This window comes from Entelurus aequoreus, linkage group LG15, assembly GCF_033978785.1.
Source record: "Entelurus aequoreus isolate RoL-2023_Sb linkage group LG15, RoL_Eaeq_v1.1, whole genome shotgun sequence".
NCBI classification, from domain to species: domain Eukaryota; kingdom Metazoa; phylum Chordata; class Actinopteri; order Syngnathiformes; family Syngnathidae; genus Entelurus; species Entelurus aequoreus.
In genome coordinates this window covers 33,302,562-33,326,132 of record NC_084745.1, presented here as the reverse complement: position 1 = coordinate 33,326,132, position 23,571 = coordinate 33,302,562, and the positions used below count along the sequence as shown (strand labels likewise).

General features: G+C 38.9%; 1 protein-coding gene across 1 annotated transcript in view; it reads left to right on the top strand.

Annotated features, from left to right (window-relative positions):
• Window positions 1–23,571, top strand: part of bmp6 (bone morphogenetic protein 6) — a 97,408-nt gene that overhangs the window by 883 nt on the left and 72,954 nt on the right. The window lies entirely within an intron of this gene.

The following is a 23,571-nucleotide window of genomic DNA, read 5'->3' as shown; positions in this document are numbered from 1 at the left end:
CTCTAAACTAGGGATTTCATTATGGAAAATAATAATGAGAAAGTCTGAGAAGATGTGGCGAACATTTTTCCCCAGCAACAATTTTTTATTGGCTTCTAAAAATGAAATCACCCCACTAACAAAAAGTTATGCATTTTGGGCTGAAAGGTGACATTTCAGGATGATGAAAACGTAACTTCTCTGTTCAGCAAAAACTGCGTCTAACAAGAAACTAAGGGACAAAATTCCCCAATTTTCAATTAGAATTGGTTATTTAAACCGGTGTCTAACACATTGCAATTGATCAACAGTACCTCACTATATCGCAGGATGTTCTCACAGGGAAGTGGCCATTGAGCTTAGAGTGTCATCAGCAGGTTGCAGCAGAAATATTGAGACATTTTTGCCTTTCAGCTCAGTCCAATGAAACTTTGCTTTTAAAGGTTTTAGTGCAGGTTTACATATATTATGCAGTCCTTCTCAAATAGTGGGGGTGAGCCCCCTGGGCGGGCGGGGTGCCTTGCCAGGTTGTGACATCGGGTAACATGCTTTTTTTTTTTTTTTTTTTTTAGGAATATGAGGATGCATGTATGTAGCGCTTGGCTTCTCTGTGACTATTGTGGGAGATGAGAAAGACTTGTTTTCTTTAATGAGAAGTTTTCTCCCACTGGTATGCAGAGGTGTACTTATAACAATTTTATAGACAAATTATTCTGTTTATAGTTAGGGGGGGTGGACATTTTTTTTCTGAGGGGGTGGTGGGGGAGCATAACAGAAAATAATTAAGAACTGCACTAATGAGCTTTGTCACCTGTAATGTGTTTCGATAGCTTAGTTGACTAATCCCAACCACTGTGTCATGGCGCATTATACTAAAGTGCCCTGAGATCAAGTGTGCCTCAGGTACCAATTTCACCTAATTGCTCAGAAAATTATTTATTTACTACAAATAATAGAGCTTTGTTAATTAAGTCACTATAGATGGAAGAAGGTACATAACTAACACATGTTTTTGGTGGTGTCTATTTGGTAGTGTGCCGTGAGATTGTTCTGATGTAAAAAGCTTAACAAAAGTTGGCAAACAGCAGCGTCTTTTAATGCACAAAATGTATCAAATTGCCCCACCCACATCCTTCACTTTTTCTGTATGCAGGCCCATGTGAAAAAAGTTTGGACACCCCTTCCATCATCTATAATTACGTCTGGCTTTGGGGTGCAGGCTTTGTTGTTAAAAAAAAAAAGCGTGATGGAGTTCTATCAATCAATCAATCAATGTTTATTTATATAGCCCTAAATCACAAGTGTCTCAAAGGGCTGTACAAGCCACAACGACATCCTCGGTACAGAGCCCACATAGAGTTCTAGATAATGTTTGTTTCATTGTGGTTGTCTATGGCAGGTTATGCTTTGAGTGCCAGTTGTGCAGGATTTGCCAATACGACATAACCAAGGATTTGAAATTTTGAGCTAGATACGCATTCATTTGTTTACAGAGACATATTTGTAATGCAAGTCATTGCTACTTACTTTCATATGAAAATCTCCCCCGTTTCCTAATTTCTAACCTCCATTTGTTTCTTTGGGAATTGCTTTAGTGAATCTTTGTAGCCAAATAAGATCATTCTTTAATTTGCCCAAAGGGTTGCTTTAAAGGCCTACTGAAATGATTTTTATTTATTTAAACGGGAATAGCAGATCCATTCTACGTGTCATACTTGATCATTTCGCGATATTGCCATATTTTTGCTGAAAGGATTTAGTAGAGAAAATCGACGATAAAGTTTGCAACTTTTGCTCGCTGATAAAAAAAAGCCTTGCCTGTACCGGAAGTAGCGTGACGTCACAGGAGCTAGTATTCCTCACAATTCCCCATTGTTTACAATGGAGCGAGAGAGATTCGGACTGAGAAAGTGATGATTACCCCATTAATTTGAGCGAGGATGAAAGATTCGTAGATGAGGAACGTTACAGTGAAGGACTTGAGAGGCAGTGATGGACGTATCTTTTTTCGCTCTGACCGTAACTTAGGTACAAGCTGGCTCATTGGATTCCACACTCTCTCCTTTTCCTATTGTGGATCACGGATTTGTATTTTAAACCACCTCGGATACTATATCCTCTTGAAAATGAGAGTCGAGAACGCGAAATGGACATTCAGTGCCTTTTATCTCCACGACAATACATCGGCGAAATGCTTTAGCTACGAGCTAACGTGATAGCATCGTGCTTTAACTGCATATAGAAACAAAAAAATAAACCCCTGACTGGAAGGATAGATAGAAAATCAACAATACTATTAAACCGTGGACATGTAAATACACGGTTAATGCTTTCCAGGCTGGCGAAGGTTAACAATGCTGTGCTAACGACGCCATTGAAGCTAACTTAGCAACCGGACCGCACAGAGCTATGCTAAAAACATTAGCTCTCCACCTACGCCAGCCAGCCCTCATCTGCTCATCAACACCCGTGCTCACCTGCGTTCCAGCGATCGGCAGAAGGACGAAGGACTTCACCCGATGCGTTTGGCGGCCCGGAGACGTAGGAAGTCAAGGTGAGGTCGGCTGCTAATACACCGATCCCATCTACAACTGTCTTCTTTGCAGCCTTCATTGTTCATTAAACAAATTGCAAAAGATGTCCAGAATACTGTGGAATTATGAAATGAAAACAGAGCTTTTTGTATAGGATTCTACGGGGTACCATAACTTCTGTTACTCTGACTTCGTCACGCGCATGCGTCATCATACCGCAACGTTTCAGCCGGATATTTCCCGGGAAATTTTAAATGTCACTTTATAAGTTAACCCGGCCGTATTGGCATGTGTTGCAATGTTAAGATTTCATCATTGATATATAAACTATCAGACTGCGTGGTCGGTAGTAGTGGGTTTCAGTAGGCCTTTAATCATCTGCATTTTAAGAACATAAAAGCCCAGATCCTTTCCTTCCATTAGCAGCTCCCAGTGTGTTTACTGGGAGCCTCCAAACAGAGCGTCTGAAGATAAACAGTCGTCCAGACGCTGGTGGTAGAGGAGGTTAGGCACCAGATTTATTGTCCTTCCTCCTTACAAGCAAAACTCCATTGTCATGAATAGCCCCTTTTTTTTAGCAGATTATTAGTCCTTTGAGTATGGATGTTGCAACATGATGAAATCCAGATCTTGCAACAGATGGTTGTTGTTGGATTTAAATGTGAAAAGGCTTCTGGACTGGTGATAGTTTGTTTGTCTGGGCTTTACTATTCCAGTTTAAGTTTAAGGGCTCCCGCGTTGTTGCACATCTGGGCCTTGACTTTGATAAATCTTGTCCTGTGCATCTTCTGAAGAAGGAGTTGCCATAAGTGCTCTGTGATTTCTAATTAAAGCTGCATGCAATAAATCCACTACTGCATGTCATCCACCTTCAGATCAGTTTTTAATGCGTCTCTTTCAATTTGGCCACTTTGCACATATCGGCTATCAAATGTTCTGGGTGGTCAAAAAGTCTGTGGACCCAACAAAATTAGAGGCAAGACAAATGAAAGGAAGAACGGCAAAGCAGCCTCACATCTGGAATAACTACTGAGGTGGATTAATAGATGCAGCTCACACAAGGCCCTTATTTCATCACACATGGTGCTCATCAACCGCAAAGACAAAATATAATTTATAAAAAGAAAGAATTGTTAAAAAAAAAACAGGCTTTGCTACACATCTTGAAATAATGCCTTCAGCCGTCAGTTTTATAAAACATGCGATTTGGAGAAAATTAAACAGGCTTTGCTACACATCTTGAAATAACGCCTCCAGCAGTCAGTTTAATCAAACATGAGATTTGATTGCAATAAATATAATCCGATATTTGTTTTTGCTGATATCGGACCAATATCCGATATCAATACCAATTGGGACCCCGTTTGTATCAGTGCCAAAAAAGTGCTGCTTCATAAAAAAATGCAGACAGTTGCGTAATTCGAAGGTTAGCAACATAAGTAATGGACGTATTTGGATTAAATTTTCCGAAAATGTCCAAAATAGGTCCTGAAACAAGTACTTTTGTAGTTTTTATTATTCATATATGAGCTTGTCAAAATACTTGTTGTTGACATTCATTCTGTCGCCATACAGTATAGACAAACAACCAGCCATGCATTTCAGGTTCATCAAGATTTATACCGTTTTTGTTTTGGTTTCCTGTTATGTAAAAAAAATAAATAAATAAGCTAAAAATAACCACATTATAGCAATGTTTTTTTTTTTACCGTACTTGCAAAGGTTATTTTGTTTAAGAAAACCTTAAGCGTTGATGAGCATGAGTGCGTGTGGTCAGTAGTGTTGGGCAGCACATTTAATGGGTAGCAACTTTTTCCAAAACACCGGATCAAAAACCTTGTGCGGGCAACCGCCTGATTTTATATATTTTTTTAAACTCCACAAGATGGAAGTAATTGAAGTATCGTGAGTGGTCAGCATCCAGCAGCTTTATCTAACTCGACATGCACTTTAAAATGTTGCTATGCCCAGTTATAGTGTGAAGCCATGAAGAAATGAACTATCTTCTTCCGATAAACCCATTTAAACTATTAATTTATATGCAACTACAATTTGTGATGCTTATACTTGATACTTTATATTGACAAATGTCATGACTTCAATATTGTTCAATTAAGGACACGTATTACATATGTCTAGTTGTTGTGCTAATGTGTGCTTAACTGTTGTGTAGCTGCTTGCTCTTAGTAGCCTACCATGTTAACCTTCTTGGAAATGACTTTACTGAAATACAAGATTAAGATCAACCATGTGTGATTATTGGAGGACATTCAGTGTTAAATGGCTGCCGGACTGCTTGTATTGGAGTGCTTATATCAGAGATTTGATCCAAACTGTTTTTTTGCTGCTATCAGACCAATAGTCGATATCAATTGGGACACCCTTAATCACTAGGTTAGTATTAACTTCATAGTATTATGGGGCACGGCGTGGCGCGGTTGGGAGAGTGGCCCTGTCAGGAACCTGAGGGTTCCTGGTTCAATCCCCATCTTCTACCAACTTCATCACGTCCGTTGTGTCCTTGAGCAAGACACTTCACGCTTGCTCCTGATGGGTCGCGGTTAGGGCCTTGCATGGCAGCTCCCGCCATCAGTGTGTGAATGTGTGTGTGAATGGGTGAATGTGGAAATAGTGTCAAAGCGCTTTGAGTACCTTGAAGGTAGAAAAGCACTATACAAGTATAACCCATTTACCATTTACATTATTGGAAACCTATGGCTGTAGGCAACTGCCTGTTTTTTAAATCCACAAGATGGAAGTAATTGAAGTATTTTGAACTGTCATCATCAACAGCTTTATCTACCTCTGCATGCGCTTTAAAACGTTGCTACTCTATAAGTGTGAAGTCATGAAGAAATACATGACATTATATTACCTTGCGTATACACCCACACAAAGGACAGCTTTAAAAAAGGATTCACTACACACCTTCAAACAAAGCCCTTTGCCAACTGTCAATGAGCTACAGATGTTCTGCATTGAGTTTTTCTTCGGCGATTAGGCAAACCCAGCATGGAGTGCCTGAAACTCTAAATATGTGGACGTAGTTTCCGCACAGTCCATGCAAATACATTGTTTTTTATTAAAAAAAATATTTTGTTATTAATGCACGTTAAAAGCACAATGCCATTTTTGATTGGGTAATTTGTTATAAAAAACCCAATTAGGATTATGCCAAACTGAAAAATCTTTCAACAATTTTACGTAAAATACGCATTTAAGCTGGAAAGTGTGTTTTATCCGATTACTCGATTAATTGAACAAGCTAATTGAAAGATTACACAATTACCAAAATAACCGATAGCTGCAGTCTTAAAAAACTCCCCTTAAACATACTAGCTTATGTATACAGTACACCCACAGCATTAGAGGACTCCTTTATTTTAAAGGCTTCACTACACATCTTAAAATAAAGCCTGGTGCTTTGCCAATTGTCCATGAGCTACATATGTTTTGTCATTTAGTTTTTCTTCGGCCAATGGCCTAACCCAGCTTGAATTTGCTGTTAAAATGTGTAATGTTAGCACTGTGGCTTACATAGCTATGCTAGTGTTGCTAACATTTGTGGTCAAACCCACCCACCCATCCTCAGTCAATGTTACATTGTTGCAACTTATTTGCTGTGTTCATTACTTCTGACAGCTGTAATATGCATGCCAGGCATGTAGTTGACAATTGTAGTACTACTAAAACTAGAAATATAATTGGTAATAACTAGTAAACTGATACAAACATCAATAATATTTACATGATGGAGATTATTTGACATTGTTTTAGTGAGATGTGTGTTTTAGTTCAACTTTTATTAATAATAGAATAAATTGATATTACTCCAAAGATCGCCTGTACAGTAAATAAAGGTGGATGCAGGGGCGGTTTGACTCTGAAACAGATGAATTAATGGTTATTTCATATTTGGAAATAAGTACTACTAATACTAGTAGTACTACTTTACCAACAGTTTCAAACAAAAGTGTTAACACGAGTATTAACCACAACGTTACCTGTGGATTTAGCCCTATAATAGACCAAGTTGCACCGCCCATGTGGAAGAACTGACCTTTATCCTCAGAAAATTCCCACAGATACACGCCAACATTTTGTCAAGTCTTTCCTAGAGTATTGAAAAGTTGTGTGGACATTGTATTTTCTTCCATTTCTACTATAAAGTACTTCTGTCCATAAAATGCATTAGCTCCTAAAACCTGACGCTTTGGCTCGCAGCGATGTTCTTCACAGCCAGCTGCAACAGTAGCGCGAGACAGAAAGGTCATTTTGGGAAAGCCTTAACAGCCCAACTCTTTGCGTTCCCCTCAAAACTGTACGTGAGTCATGTATGGACCTCTTGTTCAGTCACTTTCATCACTCTGTTTCAACATAAAGAGCAAGTAGTGGAAAACTCCTAATTGGGAGACCAGAAGCACATTTTCCAGGTTCTTTTTCATCTTCATTCCTAGAATAGCGCATTCATCACTGTTTGCCTTGTGGACGTCCTGCTTTTCCAGTCCACAGTGACAGTGTGTGACTCACGCTGCGTGACACACTGCAGCTCCCGACATGTCCTCAATGCACGGCGGAGCACCGCTCGATGATGACCACAGTTTAGGGCTTGCCCGGACTCTTTGGATGTCCGTTTTGCTTTCTTGTGGCTTATGCGGAAAAACGCATGGCTTTCATTTTTAGTGGAAAATGTGAGTGTCTTTCTTATCGATGGCCACACGAGTCATTGTTTGTGCGCAGGAAGTCTTTTGTTGTTAAATTTAGTGTATGATACACTCTCATATCTGTTTTGCCTGATAAAAAACAAAATACAGTCCCTCAATGCTCAATAGATTAACAGGCACTGACATATGGGGCACCACACCAGCCAGCAGAGGAAAAACGGTGCTATTCCCATCAGGTCTGTTTTTTGTGGCAGTGCCGTTACTTCCGTGGTTGCGACAAGTCAAGGATGCACAGAAACTGGCTTTGGTTTCATGGGTCAGAGAGAAGGAACTCCTAATGTTGTCCTGCTGTCATTTGCATTTAACTGTGATGTCCTTAAGTTTTTTCATGCATGAGGCAGCACTAAAGGCCCTGTATTATGCAAAGTGGATTTTTTTAATGATGTCTTAACAGCAGTGGCTCCCTAAAGCCTGTTTATGAACCCAAAACGTGAGCGAGATCAATCGTCTCTCTCATTTGTTTGCTCATTAAAGGAAATCCTTCTTCAGGCTTTGCTACACATCTTAAAATAAAGACTGAAACTCTGAAAGCTATCTGTCAGCAACAAATGTTAGCGTTTCCCAGCCATTCATTCATTTGGGGAGGCCCCTCAATGACACATTTATTTTGTGCTACCTCTTAAGAATTATCTATGCTTATTTTGAAACCTTTTTTTTGTCACTTCTGCTTACGTTATGATTGCTGTTTTATGTGCAGAAGTAATTGCTGACATGTCTTTAAGAAATATTTGAGGCATTTCCTAAGTCTGGGTGATATTTTTATTGATGTTCTAAAATCAATATAGTCATAATGACAGCTGTTTACTTTGTAAATTGTGTGCCATACACTTCAGTGAGTGTATGGCACACTCGCTACCTGTATTGACACTGCACTGATATTGTGTTAGTGTTTCATAATGGTTATATATTGGCCTGCAAATAAAATGTATAGTTTTTTGGTTTTAAACAAATAACTGTGCAAAAGGACATATGAAACGTACTGCTCTGGTCAATGAGCCAAATGGTAAACAGAAAAAGAACATTTTCCCCTTTTATTTGGAGCTGTTATCGTATTTCCCGGGATATAGAGCGCACCCACCAAATTTTAGAAGAAATAAATATTTTTACATATATTAGCCGTAGCAGACTAATATATGTAAGTGTAGAACTTTATAAAGAATATATAAAGTATGTAGAATATATAAAGTAGAACTTTCTACTTCTAATTATACCACAGATGTATACTGGTACGAAATAGTTTGTAAATATTTATTTACATACCTTAATTGTTTTCAAACAGTACCTGTTACACAGCAGTAAAACGGCTGATCAAACAAAACAGAAGTCATCCTCATGGACCCACTAGCTGCTGAAGCCAGCTCTCCAATCAGCCAAGCAGACTTAATAACTATACAGTAAAGTTTTGGTAAATTTACGAAACTGAAATGATGCAAAAAGCATGCCATTGTACGTTAATAACATTTAGATAGCTTTAAAGCAGATTAAAGAGGTCAGACAGTCTTGATCTATGTTTTCCTCGTCTTTAAACGCCTGAACTCGAGTTAAGCACTTTTCACAAGAAAACCTGACACAAGGCTTTGATGTGATCAAATAATTAGCAGGCTTCCATCCAAGAGTCAATTGTTTGATGTAGAAATATAGCTTTTGCAGTGGGAAAAGACGCTAAATCGCTTTGAAACACTTCCTAAGACCACGCGTCGCTTCACCCCGTTTTAGCGTGAACAGCATTAGCCAGGGGTTGAATGAGGAATGCTTTACATAAGATCTTCCAGCATACACACTTCCCTTTTAGACGGGTGAGAAAAACGGCATTAGTGAACAACATAGCTCATCCGTTGACATCATCAGATACCACTCTGTCCTTACAAGTTGACTCCATGTTGACGAACGGCTCCAGATAAACAAATAACTCTCCTTACTGAATTACGATTTGTTTGATTGCTTCAGATTCTTAGGATTCCTGCAAAAACACACAAGAGCTTCTAGAAACAAACTTTCAAGAGAGCGGAACGCTATCTATGCCGACCAAAAGTTTTTTTTTAGGAGCCAATTTTAAGTTAGGAGGCGTGCGTGTAGTATCACTTTAAAAAGTGACACCGCCAACTACTGGCCAGACATACATATTACAGTTTTTTAATGGCAATATACATTTCCACATCTTGTATGCATATAATGAAAGGAATATTAATACAAACAATGGCCGCAAATATACTTGCATGTATTAAGTGTCAAACTTAAATCAGCATGTGCAGACGTTTTTTGTGCCCTTTACACCCATTACTAACACTTGGTTAATATTCAAGTCACAAAATGTAAATGGAGTATTGTTGGCGGTTTTTGAGGTAGTTATTTATTGGGCTATATGGGCGGTATAGAGGATTTCCCATTGGCTCCATTGTAATCAGACTTTTACTTGCATTTATTTACCAGTTAGATTGCATCAAAAATACATCCGTCATAATGTCTTTCATAATGATTGTGAACGATAGGCAAAACTCAAAAGTGCAGTTCCCCTTTAAGTTGAAGTGGAATGGTTGTTTTTTGGCGACACCTAGTGGCCACAATAAGTAAGTTGAAGCTCACGATGCAGTAAGTCAAGTGATGCGGACACCTTTCTTACTGAATACTTACTAATGGGCTTCTGCCTTCCAGAATGTGTGTATAATATAAAACTATAATTATTAGATACTTGTTTATATTGACAAATGTGCTGTTTTAAAATGCAATATTGTTTAGCTAAGGACACTTATTGCGTTTTGTTCGCGATTGTGTGCACAGCTGTTGTGAAACTTCTTTCTCTTAGTAGCCTATAGTCGACCATGTTTACCTTTTTGTAAATGACTTCACTAAAATACAAGAAGACCAACCCCGTCTGCTTATTGACAGACATTTAGATATTAACTGGCTGTCCAAAGTTGCACAAGCAAACACGCTGCAGGACTGCTTGTATCATAGCTTATATCGGAATGCTTGCGTCGTAGATTTTAGATGCAAGCTTATTTTTCTATCTGGCTCTGTCTGCTAAAGAAAATGTTCTTAGCTGTTGGGGTAAAACTCCTGCCTTGCCAGAGATTGTGACAATGAACTCCTCAGCACTATTTCTACCAACTGAGCAGTTTGGTCCCAACAGCTATTACAACATCGGTTCTGTTGCTCCTGACATTATTCTACACGACAAAACAGATAAAAACTTGGAAAAGCACGAAGATCAACAACTTCTTCTTGTGCGGTGGGGTCAAGGAATTGGATATCAAGACTCTCCCGGATAAATATGCAACGTTTTTGCTCGGGTAAAGTTGCATGTCACGATTTAACTTTGCTTCTACAGCCATGTTACCTTTTTGTTGCACACGTCGTTTACGAGTATGCATGTTTTCCCCATCTTTATCCAAATATAACTATAGATGTCAACATTGTGTATGTGCTAAAAACTTCATTTATGATTGCTGCCTTTGGTAAAAACTTAACTGTTTTAGATTTTGCTCACATTTGTTTGCTTTTATTTAGACTCGCCGAGTTGGTGCTTTATGAAACACTTGCGTTTTAAGAACTCCGAAACAAGATAAAATACTAATAATATCAAGATAATTCTTAAATGGGAAATACTAAACGTTAAAAGTATATCAAACAAAACTTTAAGTGAAGTGATCACTGCGAACTTGTGCGCGCTTTGACTCGATCTGCTCCCTTGGTCTAGAAAGCGTGTTGCGTGCCACTTGTCGTTTTTCATAAAATCTTGCAATCTTTCGCCCGTCTTGATTACCTCTCAAGGAATTTTAAAGAAACCTTTTATTATTTTTGCGTTTTGAATGGTTCCAACAGCCTAAAACAACGCAAGCATAGGGCAATTTTCTTCCAGAAAGGCAAAATGCTGGCCAGAACGCTATGACGCTCGCTGGCACACCACTTCGAGTCTCACATCGTTACATGACGTTAGGTGTATACAACTTATATTTTTGGTCAAAGGGAGCTACTTTTTCCCTAACTTCCTCATGCACTTTAAATCATTACCAAAGTTAGAAATATATTTATCCACATTGTACGTTTTCTAACCAGTAAGTGTTAGAAATGACATTACACCTCAACACACATTTGGAGCTTTAATGTGTGTTTTCCTTTCTGCTTTGTCAAGCATGCCAAATCCCAATAAAAGCCAAAACAATTAGTTGGGCATGATGTGTGACAATTACAACCTCTCTCCAATAATTGCCTACTTCTAATTATTGTCAGTTGTAAACACTATATTAGGTGCATTTACCATAGTTTTACTTTTAGTTCAGTGATTCTCAAACTGTGGTGGGACACGGGCTCCTTCTAGTGTACTTGATTAAAGTACAGTAGGGGTGTAACGGTACGTGTATTTGTATTGAACCATTTCGGTACGGGGGTTTCGGTTCGGTGCGGAGGTGTACCGAACGAGTTTCCACATGGACATATTAAGTAGCGTACTGCACGTTGTGTAAACAATACTCAAAATGCCGGACATTTGAGGCATTTAAGAAATTCCGCCTGGACAGCTACGCAAAAGAGGACATGTCCGGTGAAAAGAGGACGTATGGTCAGTCTATACGTAGCCCGGTCGCTGCTAGCATGCTAGCAAAAGAGGACATGTCCGGGCTAGGTCGTAGATTAAGATTAAGATTAAAGTACCAATGATTGTCACACACACACTAGATGTGGTGAAATTTGTCCTCTGCATTTGTCCCATCCCCTTGGGGAGCAGTGGGCAGACTGACCATACGTCCTCTTTTCACCGGACATGTCCTCTTTTGCGGGGCTGTCCGGGCGGTGTTTCTTAAATGCCTCAAATGTCCGGCATTTTGAGTTATGGTTGCGTGTATTAACAATGTACGTTCAGGGTTAAGAAGGGTTTAAAAACAAAACAAATTGTGCGCGCAGCAGCATTCCTGAGGGAGGGGCAGAGAGAGAGCGAGAGAGTTATGATAAACGCGCATGCGTCGCCAGACTCTGCTTTTTATCCATAGATTTATCAGATTTCATTTTTTATTATCTATAGCAGGGGTGTCAAAAGTGTGCCCCGGAGGCCATTTGCAGCCCACAGCTAATGTTTTAAAGGCCCATTGCACATTCTAAAAATACTATTAAAATAAACAAAAACATAACAAAACTGAAATAAAAAAGCTTAAAGGTTAAATGTAATTTAGAAAAAGTTGCAATGTTGACTAATAAAACAAAGCTGTTTTTTTTTCTTTCAAACTGTCATTGCTCAAAACATAATATTGAATCAAAATCAATGTTATTATGAATTATTGACCTATCCAAGGTTCCGATTACTTCACATCAAATATTCCAGTAAGAAAAATATTGTTGGTGGAAGATTTTGCAAATTTGGTAAATAAATAACCCAAAAATGTATATTTTGTTGTTTTCTTACTGTACCGAAAATGAACCGAACCGTGACCTCTAAACAGAGGTACGTACCGAACGAAATCTTTGTGTACCGTTACCCCCCTAAAGAACAGTGTTTTATTTTCATGTATTCAAACATTGTGTAATGTTACCGTGGCCCAAATATTCAATATACTTGTGAAATAAAACCTCTGCCTTGTTATAAAGGAATATATAGGCCTACTTCGTTACTGTATTTTAATGTGGGCCAATATGGTGGTACTTGGAGAGACACGTTTTTTCTGAGGTGGTACTTGGTCAAAAAAGTTTGAGAACCACTTGTTTTAGTTTAACAGCATCAAGAAAAATCGCATGCTTTGCGGAATTTCCTACTAAATTGACATGCAGACACACAAAGTCATCGCAGTCGCACGCCAAACATTGGACACACACGTCTAGCGCCCGCCCAGCCTGATGCTATCTCCCCCTCTCACGCCATAACTCTCCCACTTCACAAGATGCCAGTCGCGATCTGTGCCGGAGATAATCCTTCATGCCATGTTGGCCCCCCCCCCCACTTCTTCCGTCTCTCGTCATGTCTTTTTCTTCTTTCTGACTTTCTACCTCGGAATGATAGCAGCGCGAGACGGAGGAGTTGAGACGTGACACACTCCCGGCTGCTAACGATCGATTGAGGAGAGCTGATAACCCTAGCGCAACATCTGATTAGCTGCCATTTATCACTCCTGGGTGCAGGCATGGAGGAATTTGCGGCGCTCGACCTGGCAAAGCTTCACTTTCCCCCTCGTACGTCTTCTAATTTTCTCCCCCCCCCTGCTTTTATCTACACTTATTTTCTCTGCACTACTTGATCTTCATGCAGGTTTGAGGAGCAACACCTGCTCATACATGCTGTGCAGCTTTAAACTGCTCATCGGAACATTCTGCTATAGGGGCTCATGTAAACACACAGCATAATGATCTTTTACAGAAGTGCAGTATGTGTACTGTGCAACAGTGAGTGTCATTCAATAATGCTTGTGCCTAGGGCTGGACGATATGGCCTTTTATTAATATCTCGATATTTTTAGGCCATGTCACGATACCCGATATATATCTCAATAATTTGCCTTAGCCTTGAATGAACACTTGATGCATATAATCACAGCAGTATGATTATTCTATGTGTCTACATTAAAACATTCTTGTTCATACTGCATTAATATATGCTAATTTTAAACTTTCATGCAGAGAGGGAAATCACAACTAAGTCAATTTACCAAAACTGTATTTACTAAACAGTTATTAAGCAGTGGCACAAATATTCATGTCATTTCCAAAACACAAAGTGCAAGATTGTCAGAGAGATTTTTTAACAAGCTATTAGTGCACTTTTGTGCATGATGTCTCTAAGATGACATATCAAAACAACACTAAATTAAAGTGCACTTTTTGTACAGAACGCCACTACAATAGTTTAAAACAAATAAAGTGCATTTTTGTTCATGATGTCACACAAGATATTTCAATAACTGTCAAATAAACATGAGCTGCATAAAAGGAAATCAAATAGTGTATGTCCTTCGCTATGTGGTAGGTTCCTGCGGATGTTATCTCCTTCTGTTGTGGACTATTTTTTTCATACGTTGTTGATCTGGAAATGGTTGCTTCGGCATTTTGTTGGTGTGGCACCGAACGGAGATGTTGACATGCAGAGTTTCAAGCACTCATTCTCTAGCGGGTGACTTTTCAAAAAAGCAACGCTTTTCCCACATGCTTGACATATGACGGTATTCTCCCACTTGAAGCCAAACCACCGCCAGACGATGGACCCCGTGCTGTTTTTCTTGGGAATTAATTATTCTTCCTTCATTTGTTACCAGATTCGCACCTTCTTTCTCTCGTATTACCGCTAGCACCACAGCTAACGTTACCCATACTGCTACCTCTCTGCTCCGCGAGAGCGTATGAGGTTGCACGCGCGACAGTTTGTGACGTATGTAAAGTGCGCTTGTGTTATGTCTCTGTGAGAAGGAGAGACAAGAAAGAGTGAGACAAGCCTGTAGTGTAATGCCCGCAGCTAAAGGCAACTGTGTGAGAATGTATACTCGAATATCACGATATAGCCATTTTCTATATCGCACAGAGACAAACCCGCGATATATCGCCCAGCCCTACTTGTGCCTCAAAGTGTGTGTATTTTAACACACATCTGCAGCACCATAAAGTTGTCAGACTTTTGTGTGGTGTGTCAAAAGGCATCCATCGACATTGTGCAAAACAGATCATTAACTAGGATTTTATGTGTGTGTGTGTGTGTGTGTGTGTGTGTGTGTGTGTGTGTGTGTGTCTGTGTGTGTGTATGTGTGTGTGCGTGCGTGCGTGCGTGCGTGTGTGCGTGTGTGCATGCGTGTGTACGTGTACGTGTGTGTTTCTACCCTTCTTGAGACATCAACAAGGAAAAGTACCTTCCATATGAGGACCAGTGAACAAGTTAAAACCGAAGTCATGGTCCCAATACGGAAAACCATTGCATCTGATAGAGAATGTCTCATTTGCATCCCTGGTGGTGAAATCTATCAAAATTAGGGCGGTTCCAAAAAGGAGGGATTTTTCAAATTGACTGGGTGTCTGTTTTAAAAGTGCTCCCCCTCTGGCCAACATATGAAATAACAAGTGTGTGTAAACATGTGAAGTGCTCCCCCTCTGGTCAACATATGGAATAACAAGTGTGTGTAAGAAATTGAAATACGCCCCCTTTGGCCAAAATTTATTAAAAAAATAAAATAAATATGTATATAGAGACATACTGTAATAACTTGAAGTAAATAATGAAGCTTAAAAACCAATCACAAACACAAATTTCAAAAAATAATAAACTAAAAGCAGTCTTTTTCTCACAATGTGTTGACTTTTTTCTTATAAAATTGGGAACAATTTCTCATATTTTTTCTGTTTCTGCAATATTGCAATATTTTCTCGTAAAATTATGATTTTTTTAATGTAAAATTATTACTTTTTAATACAAAATGGTGACACTTGTTTTTCTTGTAAAATAGTGAAATGTTTTGAGTAAAATTATGACCTTTGTCATAATTTTGCCAAGTAAAATCCCGATTAATATTATAATATTGCCAAAATTTACTTTTGTCAAGTAAAACTACGACTCTTTTCACAAGCTTTTCTTGTAAAATTGCGACTGTTATTGAGTAAAATTCCAACTTTTATCATAATATTGCACAAATGTTCAGTTTTTCTTGTAAAATTTTGACTTGCATAGAGTAAAATGACGACTTTTATTATAAAACTGCCAAAATTCTAAGTTTTTCTTGTGAAATTGTGACCTTTTTCTTGTGAAATTCCAACCAATTTTTCACAACAAGCTTTTTTATATTTGCATAGTATGTATATATTATTAATGTTGTAAATACAAATCTTTATATATCTAGCAATGGTGGTCCTAAAGAGGTAGGCATTATTCGGAGGTCTCAAGAAGGTAACAAATACAAGTGTGTGTGTGTGTGTGTGTGTGTGCGTGGGCGTGTGCGTCCGTGCGCACGTGCGCAAAAGACAAACATCAAAGTCGTCATTTAGATTTCCGTGTCAATGCATAGATGCCAGTGAAAGCAGAACCAAGAGCCACATTAAAAATTACCAGGAAAAATAGTCATTAGAATTAAATTTTAATATGATGAAAATAACTGTATTTCATTGGAAAAAAATATCTAACGCAACAAAACTGTAATTTTACCAAATGACAGGTGGTATTTTAACAACTTCATTAGTGAAAGATTACATCTTTTTTCTTGTTTGACTTCATTCTCATAAAAATTACTTGAAAAATTAATAATTTTCTTGTAATACCTTATTCTGGTGAGATTACAAGTTATGTTTCCCTTGAAAATCGCTACTTTATCCTTTTTAAAATTCCCATTATGCAAAACCAACTTGTTTTACCTGTTGGTACCTGCAGCTTTTGTGTATTTGGGATCCTTATAAGTGCCGAAAATGAGAAATCAAACCGAGGCATGGCGGATATATTTATAAAACAATCTTGCCAAACGAGCCGTTTGGAATTTGAGACTTCAGTGACGTATGTTGCCTTAGTTACGTCAGTGGATACCTCCGTTTATGGAGGTACCCGAAGAGATTTGCGTGACTCTGCAAGTTCCTTATTTTTCTCTATCCTCTTGTTGTAGGGCAGACTTACTTGTATATGCACACCAATTTTAAAACCCTCCGCTGTTGCCATTTTTAATTTATGTCTATCAGTAGACTCCATATGGAAGTGCTAAAACTACAACATGGCTGTAAATAAGAGGCACATAAATAAGACCGCCCACAAAAAGGGCGCATTCGGAAGAGACGGTCAGGAAGGGGCTTGATGCACCACCATTACATGTTATGTAGACCGCAAGGAAGTGTTTTAAATGTAGGAAAAAAATCATAAATGACCCCTTTAAATGTTAAAATTGAATATTCCACTTTTTAATCTGAAAATTCAAACTTGTTCACATTCACATTTTTCCCCCCGTAACACTAACTTTTTTCTTTTGATACACATTTTTATTCATATAATGGCAACAAATGTTAATTATTTGTAATTATTAAAACATTTATTACTCAAAAAAGCTCTGTTACTTTTGCTAAAAATTTACAGTTTAAAAAAAATTGAATAAAACAACTTGTCATCCATCCCTCCATCCATTTTCTACCACTTGTCCCTTTCGGGGTCGCGGGGGGTGCTGGTGTCTATCTCAGCTGCATTAGGGTGGAAGGCGGGGTACACCCTGGACAAGTCGCTATCTCATCGCGGGGCCAACACAGATAGTCATAATGCAAAATAAAATTTTCCTCAAAATATTGCTTTATTCTCTTTAAAATTACGACTTTGAAATAATACTCCCTTTGAAATAATACTTTTTTTCATTGTGATAAATACTCCTTGGTAACACACAAGCAGTACAAACAAGGCTGTATGATTGTGTTGATGCCAAGATTGTAATAATACATACTGAAGATTTTGTTATTATAATGTGTGGTGGACCTTGTATTATATTTGTGTTCTCGATTAACGCGGGGGTTACGTTCTAGGACACCCCCCATTTCACTCTAAAACCGACATTGGTTTCACATAAAAACTTAATTGGGTACTCAAATCTCGAACCAAATGTATAAACTTTAGGATTTGATGCTTTGGCATTGTTTAACATAAGTATCCAACATTGTAACATTTATAGATAAAAGAAAAAGAAAAAAAGAGTAAAATATTCTACGTCCCCTTTAAGGGGTCATATTATGATGTATTTTCTACATGTACAACACTTCCTTGTGGTCTACATAACATGTAACAGTAACGGTCAAAATTTTACATAGACTGTTTTACAGACCATTTTCAAACTGCTTTCTGACCATCTCTTCAGAGTGGGCCATTTTGTGGGTGCTCTTATTTCCGTGCCTACACTCCGACTGTGTCTCCGCCCCGTCAGGTGTGTGGTTTTTAGCGCTTCCATATGGAGTTTACGGTCAGATATAAATACGAACTATACGCTACACTTGATTAGAAATGGCGACAGTGGAGAAGGCATTTGCGTGTACGAGCCAGTCTGCGCCACAACAAGAGGATAGAGAAAAAGAAAGAACATATCAACTACAGCTTCTGACTACCATGGTAGACTCGTGTAAAGCTCTTCGGGTAAAACTTTACCATATATGGAGATGTATGCTGACGTCAGACTTGGGAAAAATGTCACAAATTGGTCAAATTCCATACTGCTCTTTTGGAGGAAGTATGAAAGAAGGCAATGTTGCTTTATAATTATATCCACCATGCCTCCATGGCTTGATTTCACACGTTTGGGAATTATGCAGATCCTAAAATAACACAAGAACAGGTGCCAATAGGTAAAAAAAGGTTTTTTTTTTCAACTTTGAGGTTACTACCCCTGTAGTGCTACAGTGCCTCCTATTGATATATAATTAGTGCTGAGGGACGGCGTGGCGAAGTTGGTAGAGTGGCCGTGTCAGCAATCGGAGTGTTGCTGGTTACTGGGGTTCAATCCCCACCTTCTACCATCCTAGTCACGTCCGTTGTGTCCTTGGGCAAGACACTTCACCCTTGCTCCTGATGGCTGCTGGTTAGCGCCTTGCATGGCAGCTCCCACCATCAGTGTGTGAATGTGTGTGTGAATGGGTGAATGTGGAAATACTGTCAAAGCGCTTTGAGTACTTTGAAGGTAGAAAAGCGCTATACAAGTATAACCCATTTATTATTTATTTATAAATAGCTCAAATGTTTTTGTTTTATCTACTTCCTGGTCCACAGGTTTAAATATTTAATTAAAATGCTAAGTTGTCAAAATTAGGTCACCAAGTTTGGTATATTTAGATGAGTTCCTCATCATTTAGGGTTTCGTCATAGATCGCAGTCAGTAAACACTAGTGTAGTCTGTCGCCTTTTGGAATTTGCAGCCCGCCCCGGTGTTAAAAAAAAAAGGCTGTTAACCTGCTGAACTACGACTCGACGTAGCCTTGTGTGCCGAGTCAACTTCATCCATTATCACAGTGACGGCCCCTCCCCAACGTTTGCTCATTGTGGTAATGGAGCTGAGCACGGTGTTCAGGAATTAGGTAATCAGGACAAACAGAATTCCTTCTTATGTGAGGACACAGAGAGGCCCTCTGGGAGTTATCTCGATAAAACGATGACAGAAGAAGAATAAAAGGTAAAAGAAGAAGAAAGGATGTTTAGGTGGTGATGATGATTTAAAGCCTCAAGAGGAAGGAGTGTGTTTATCTTTGCTTCAAAATGTTGTTCCTTTACATATGGCTTTAAAGTGGATGGTTTATGGCAGCTATTTTGTAGAACAAGGCAATTTTAAATTGTTATGGAGGCCACATTTTCAAAAGATTTTCAACAGATCAAAGGAGATCAAATATTTTTATATGACAGGAGCACTCTGCTGTTTTTTTTAATGACCTTTGACAGAACTGCAAAAACACTATTCAAAGACTCTGTAGCAGGACCTACTGTATTCACTGTCTTTGAGGACCTGTTGCCAAAATGATTGTCAAAGATCCTCTGACAGAGCCGCTTTTTAAAAACCTACTGAAAAAATACTAGTCAAATATCTTCTTTTTTTACAGTCAAAGATCCTGGAACAGGGCCGAGGGATTCTTGTAACAACATTTAAAGATCCCTTTTTACGACAGAAGGGCTCATGTTTTCAAGGACATACAACAATAATTCCAGTCGAAGATCTTCTATATGAAATAAGTGCTCTGCTGTTTTTGAGGATCTACTACAAAAAAACATTTAAAAAATCCTTCATAACAAGACTCATGTTTTTTAAGACTAGAATACACTCCTGTCTTTTTAAGGACCTATACTGCAAAAGTACAAGTGAAATATCCTCTATATCAGTGGTCCCCGACCACCGGGCCGCGGTACCGGTCCGTGGATCGATTGGTACCGGGCCGCACAAGAAATTAAAAAAAAAAAAAAAAACAACAAAAAAAAGTTGTAATTTTTTTATTAAATCAACACAAAAAACATTATATATCTACATTATACATGAATATAGATCAATACAGTATGCAGGGATACAGTCCGTAAGCACACATGATTGTATTTCTTTATGACAAAGAAAAAAAAACAAAAACATTTTTTTTTTATTTTTTTACTTGGGACTTTCCACGGGCCGGATTTTGGAAGCTGGCGTGCAGTATTTGGCCCGCGGGCCGTAGTTTGGGGACCACTGATCTACCGTGTTTGATGGCTGCAGAAAGAGTGCATATTTTCCCATAAATTCTTTATATTCCGATAAGGCAAACGCAAAAACAGCTTTAGTGGCTCTGGCCGTTTTGATTTCCGACTTAACTGGAACACTCACAACTCGGCTGTGACGTCATTCCCAACTCCGACTTCCAACTTCCGAGGTAAATGGAATGCACCAAGTTATTGTCAGTGTGAGAGGTTGTTGTCTTGAAGGGTTCATTTGCCTGTAAATACTGTCTCTAAAAGTATGCAGCTAAAAAGTGTCTTAAAAATAGGTCTGTAGAGCAAAATCTACGCAAAATGTTGACCAAAACACCACCATTACATGTTATGTAAGACCACAATTAAATGTTTTAAATGCAGATTAAAGGCCTACTGAAATGAATTTTTTAAATTTAAACGGGGATAGCAAATCCATTCTATGTGTCATACTTGATCATTTCGCGATATTGCCATATTTTTGCTGAAAGGATTTAGTAGAGAACATCGACGATAAAGTTCGCAACTTTTGGTCGCTGATAAAAAAAAGCCTTGCCTGTACCGGAAGTAGCGTGATGTCACTGGTTGAAGGGATCCTCACATTTCCCCATTGTTTACACCAGCAGCGAGAGCGATTCGGATCGAGAAAGCGACGATTACCCCATTAATTTGAGCGAGGATGAAAGATTTGTGGATGAGGGACGTGAGAGTGAAGGACTAGAGTGCAGTGCAGGACGTATCTTTTTTCGCTCTGACCGTAACTTAGGTAAAAGGGCTCATTGGATTCCACACTTTCTCCTTTTTCTATTGTGGATCACGGATTTGTATTTTAAACCACCTCGGATACTATATCCTCTTGAAAATGAGAGTCGAGAACGCGAAATGGACATTCACAGTGACTTTTATCTCCACGACAATACATCGGTGAAGCACTTTAGCTACGGAGCTAACGTGATAGCATCGTGCTTAAATGCAGATAGAAACAAAATAAATAAGCCCCTGACTGGAAGGATAGACAGAAGATCAACAATATAACTATCAGGAGACACCGAACCAAACACTGGACCTGTAATTACATGGTTAATGCTGTGCCCCCTGTCGAAGCCTAGCAATGCTGTTGCTAACGATGCCATTGAAGCTAACTTAGCTACGGGACCTCGTCAGAGCTATGATAAAAACATTAGCGCTCCACCTACGCCAGACACCACTCATCTGCTCATCAACAACCGTGCTCACCTGCGTTCCAGCGATCGACGGAAGGACGAAGGACTTCACCCGATCATCGTTGCGGTCGGCAGCTAGCGTCGGATAGCGCGTCCGCTATCCAAGTCAAAGTCCTCCTGGTTGTGTTGCTGCAGCCAGCCGCTAATACACCGATCCCACTTACAGCTTTCTTCTTTGCAGTCTCCATTGTTCATTAAACAAATTGCAAAAGATTCACCAACACAGATGTCCAGAATACTGTGGAATTTTGCGATGAAAACAGAGCTGTTTGTATTGTGATACAATGTGTCCCAATACTTCCGTTTCAACCATTGACGTCGCGCGCAAACGTCATCATACATAGACGTTTTCAACCGAAAGTTCCCCAGGAAATTTAAAATTGCACTTTATAAGTTAACCCGGCCGTATTGGCATGTGTTGCAATGTTAAGATTTCATCATTGATATATAAACTATCAGACTGCGTGGTCGGTAGTAGTGGGTTTCAATAGGCCTTTAAAACTCATATTATGACCCATTTGAGGACTTAATGCTAAAATACTAGTCAGATATTCTCTATATCTGCTATTTTTAGACATATTGTGCAAGAAAAGTTAGTCACTCCCAATTATTGAACAACTCATTATGGCCTTTTCAGAACTTGAACTAATGCTGGTCACACTCTGCTGTGGGATGGCATTCTACTCGTTGCTCAAGTCAGCCAACATGGTTGTGTTGTGGGTACATTGTGACAGTTGATGCTGTCTGTTGCAGAGCACTCAATAGTTCAGTGAGTGTGGACCAGGCCTCACACACGTTCCTCAAAAAGGACATGCCTGAAACAACAACAAGTGAAGGGGGGAAAAAGGCCTCAATGTCGATACTCTTGACCCTCCCGAGTGTGCCGCCGCCTCTTTTTTCTCTATTTTGACCGCGCTGCCTACCGCTGACAAATTTATGAGCCCTCGGCAGACCCGCTTTCCAAACACGATACTGACAGGAAAACAGTCGGAGACATGTTGGTCGGAAGGAAAGGATGAGGGAGGACGAGAAGAGGGAAGAAAAATATGCAATATGCTTTGTTTCCATTTAGCGCTAGCAACAACATGCCACAGTTCAGCCTACTAAATTATGTAAATATGTCTTTTATGTGAATGTATAAAACATTACATACAACTGCACACTTTGCAAACATGATCATGCTCAGTTTTGATGGACGATTTAAGTCATGTTTATTATTGTGGTTGTAGTTGTGCGTCACTAATATTTTTGTTAGCTCATTTACCAGAGCGGGGCAAAAGTATTAAATATTCAATGTAAACGCTTCACTACACATCTTAAAATGCAGCATGGAGCTTAGCCAACTATCCTCCGGTCCGCTACAGACATCGTTTTTGTTTTTCTTCAGCGAATACTAAGCATGATGTTGATGCTTAGCAATGCTAACGGGTAACACTTTAGTATAGGGAACATATTCACCACTAATTAGTTGCTTATTAACATGCAAGTTAGTAACATAATGGCTCTTAATTAGTCATTATTAAGTACTTATTAATGCCTTATTCTGCATGGCCTTATTATACAACCAATTATAAACCCTAACCCTAACCCTCTAACCCCAACCCTAAACCAAATAACTATAAATTAACCCTTTGTTACTTAGAATATGTTCCCCTAGTGTCCAAATAACTCTCAATTAAGTCTTTGTTACTTAGAATAGGTTCCCCATACTAAAGTGTTACCTGCTAACGTTTGTGTCTTCATGTTGCACTCCTTAATGTTACGTTGTATGTGATATATGACATCAAATTGGACAAGGACGGAGTTAAAGGCCTACTGAAATGAATTTTTTTTATTTAAACGGGGATAGCAGATCCATTCTATGTGTCATACTTGATCATTTCGCGATATTGCCATATTTTTGCTGAAAGGATTTAGTAGAGAACAACGACGATAAAGATCGCAACTTTTGGTATCTGATAAAAAAAAGCCTTGCCCCTACCGGAAGTAGCGTGACGTAGTCAATT